The 3,910-nt window shown below is 46.1% G+C and overlaps 1 pseudogene across 1 annotated transcript; it reads left to right on the forward strand.

Annotated features, from left to right (window-relative positions):
* Positions 1–208: 208 nt before the first annotated feature.
* Positions 209–3,262, forward strand: LOC307266577 (neurogenic differentiation factor 2-like; annotated as a pseudogene). Its single transcript has 2 exons — positions 209–287; positions 2,146–3,262. The product of its transcript is annotated as a neurogenic differentiation factor 2-like (transcript).
* The last annotated feature ends 648 nt before the right edge of the window (positions 3,263–3,910 follow it).

Below are 3,910 nucleotides of genomic sequence, written 5' to 3' on the forward strand. Positions count from 1 at the left end.
GATAGCAGCAGCAAAGAGAGAGAGAGAGAGAGAGAGAGAGAGAGAGAGAGAGAGAGAGAGAGAGAGAGAGAGAGAGAGAGAGAGAGAGAGAGAGAGAGAGAGAGAGAGAGAGAGAGAGAGAGAGAGACAGGTTGCAGGAGAGAGGGGGTGTGTGAGAGGAGCGGTACGCAGCGTCTCGCCCGCACAAGCATCCGTGCAGCAGGGCGTGTGGATGTTCTGCCCACCCGGAGAGAGATGGTGTAAACAAACCTCGCTTTGCCCCGTCACTGAGCTCCAGCACCGCGGAGGTATGTATGGTTGCACGTTTTCTTTATCAATTCAATAAAAAGACATATAATAGATCCAGATTTGTACTGTGGTCTTCGTGATAACGCATGTTGTGCTATACGAGGGGGAGGAATTAGAGGCAGTTGCTAATTGTATTGATCAAAATCAGAGACTGTTTTCTCAAATCTCTTACATCTTTTTTTTTCGTTCCTCCCCGCAGGCGACATAACCAGACAAGCTTTGAGATCTTTTCTTGAGGCTATTTATCGCTGCTTTTATCGAATATAGCCTATTGATCGTTTATTGTGTGATTTAATTGATAGGTTACGTTTAATTTGATAGCTTTTGTTGTAGAAAAGCTATGCCACAGTGACTTATTTTATTCATAATGTCCATTGTATTACCTTAGTAAATGAGCAAAGGAGTCTTTTTTTATCATTAGAACATTTTAGAATAGAAAACGTAAAGTGTGTGTGTGTGTGTGTGTGTGTGTGTGTGTGTGTGTGTGTGTGTGTGTGTGTGTGTGTGTGTGTGTGTGTGTGTGTGTGTGTGTGTTCCTGCAGCACACACCACGACGCGCGCCATAGCACTGTGGGGGTTGAATTCTCCATAGAGATACACACAGGCTAATTGACAAGGTATTGGTTGGCATTAATTACATTGTGCTTACAAGATTAGGAAGGGGGAAAAATTACACCATGGACTCCACACGCGCAGCTGAGCTCCGAATAGGCTACTGGGCGTAAATTTGAGAAGAGAAATCTTATATTAGTTTTACATTTCGCTTCAATAAATAACTTGTCTGTTTGGACTGCAATGTTTCTCATTGTGAAACCGCGGAGCCAAAGGTGGGGGGAAAACATTAAGGATAATGAGGGAGCTTACAAACGAATTATGATGATCAAATATTTAATTCATACATGGCCTCGTGAACGCAGCTTTGATTAACCTAAAACCTGCATTTTTAATCAAGGAAAAAAAACGTTTGGGAAGTTAAACAGAGAGTTCCGGGCCTAAATATAAAGCAACCTCTTTATTTTAGAGTGCTAGATGGACCAACAGTTTTGATTATTTTTTTAAATTCCTGGATAAATATTTCAATTTTGTTAGGCTATAAAATAATTTTTACTTTCTGAAATATTCATACAGAATAAGGCCTACGTGTAGTTTAAGTCGTCGCCTATTTTGGGGTTAAAATAAGGTCATTTTTATAGCAAAAAGTAAAATAAATATATAACCTGTTAATTCAGAGACATTCAAATGTTGGGGATCCTGTGGTCCTGGTGCGAGGGCCATGCATGTGCTGGAATTCCTCCAGGTTGGTAATTTATAGGACGGAGGAGGAACCCGCACCCCTTAATGCGTCCCTCGGGGGCCGTGTGGAGCAGGCCAGCACCGCTCCCTGCCGGACGGCTGCAAGGCACAGACCGGGGCCCAGGCGGCTGCTCAACGCCATTCAAATTATGATGAAAATATATAGGCCTATATCTTTAAGACTATTCATTTTTTTCATCTTTTTCTTAAAGCATTTTGAGCCAAACGAGAAGATATGGAAACACACAAAGCTCAAAGACGGAGATGTCTTCAGGCCCCATATTTTGCAGTCAGCAAAGGCTAGGCTACTTGTTGTTGTCTGGCTGTTGCCTTATTCCCCAAAAGTCGAGATAAAGCATTGCCTATGATTTATTTAAAAAATAGGAACAGTAATTGCAGTCTATTTGTTCTGGGTACGGCACGTGTTAAGCCTACGGTCTTGTGGGGGCTCACTGAGGCAAGGTGTCTTGCTTTGACAGCGCACCTGTGGGTGCCTGCGTATAAACAGCAGCAGGGTATCCTGCAGCTCCAGCTAAATCTTCCACTGTGTGTCTCTTCTTGCAGGTTGCTTGCCACGATGTTGAGCCGTCTGTTCAGCGAGGTGCTGCCGGACGTCCAGAGGCTCGCGGCCGACTGGGTGGAGGACAACGAGAGCGAGGACTGCAAGGCCAAGGGCGACGAGCACGCGCCCTGTCACCTGCGGGAGGAGGACCTGGACGGGACGCAGTGTGGCAGCAGCAGAGCAGAGTCTGAGATGGCCCTCGATGACGACAATGACGACGACGACGACGACGACGATGATGATGATGACGAGGCCGAGGGAGAGGAGTGCGAGGGTGAGAACGGCGGAGACAAGCCCAAGAAGCGCGGCCCAAAGAAACGGAAGATGACGCCGGCTCGCGCAGAACGCTCAAAGGTGCGTCGGACGAAGGCGAACCAGAGGGAGCGCACGCGCATGCACGACTTGAACTCGGCGCTAGACAATCTGCGCAAAGTGGTGCCGTGCTACTCCAAAACCCAGAAACTGTCCAAGATAGAGACACTGAGGCTGGCAAAGAATTACATACTGGCCCTAGGGGAGATTTTACGCAACGGCAAACGTCCGGACGTGGTGACCTACGTGCAGATGTTGTGTAAAGGCCTGTCCCAGCCCACTACCAACCTGGTGGCGGGCTGTCTGCAACTCAACACCAGGAACTTCCTGACTGAACCGTGTTCCGATGGATCCCGCTTTCACATGCCCAGCTCTCCCTTCTCCGTCCATCCTTACTCCTACCGATGTTCCCGCCTCTCCAGTCCCCATTACCAGTCCGGGGCCGCCGGGCTTAACCTGCGGGGGCCTTCCTACGGCTCTGGGTATGAGAACACGTACCCGCCGGGCGGTACATCCCCGGACTATAGCAGCCCGGACTACGAGGGCCAGCACAGTCCGCCAGTCTGTCTGAACGGCGGAATGTCCGGGAGACAGCAGGAGTCTTCTGAGACAGACAGGAACTACCATTACTCTATGCATTACTCCGGACTGACCACGTCTCGGCCAAGCCACAGCATACCTTATGGGCCCTCGGGAGCGCGCAGTGGAGGTGCGCAATCTGAAAACATTCCACCTTTCCAGGACGTGCACTTGCACCATGAAAGGGCGCCGCCGTATGAGGATCTCAATGCTTTTTTCCACAATTGAGCCACTTACAATCAGACGTATTGACCTTATAGTGGCAATCCTATAACGTGTAATAATTTATTTGGGAAACGAGAGGAGCTACTGAGAGGACGAGAGGTGGTAGCGGCAGAAAGAACCCCTGATAACCTGTATACTGATGTCATCCCTATGCTGTTGTACATCCTATCAAAGTGTGTCCAGTAATATCCTGTATGCAGACTGAGTGCAACTGACATAAAGATGTACAGGCCTAATCGTGTTATGACACAAACATCCGAAATAAAAAAACTGTTTTATAATTGTCTGACATGATTGAACAAATCTTCTTCGGAACATGAATGGGGACGTTCATTCTCAGTTGTTCTCAAAAAATATAATTTCTGTCAACAAAAAAAAGCCTTCACACAAATTAAAACCTCTTCTGATATGGCTGCAAGTCGGTGATTTTTCTCTTTAACAAATAGCAAACAAATATGGAAAGTGGTTTCAACAGGCTGACAAATTAAGCGTTGTTTGAGATTGTGCAGTCTGTATTGTTAATAGATTACAATGATATCATAATAGTATTTTTTTTTTTACTTCTGTTGATTTTTCTTGTATATATATTTTAAATCCCATTTAAAATAACATGTGCATACATGTAAAAAAAAATTTAAATGTATAAAATAA

The sequence above is a fragment of the Ammodytes marinus genome (genome assembly GCF_949987685.1).
Source record: "Ammodytes marinus genome assembly, chromosome: 20".
NCBI lineage: Eukaryota > Metazoa > Chordata > Actinopteri > Uranoscopiformes > Ammodytidae > Ammodytes > Ammodytes marinus.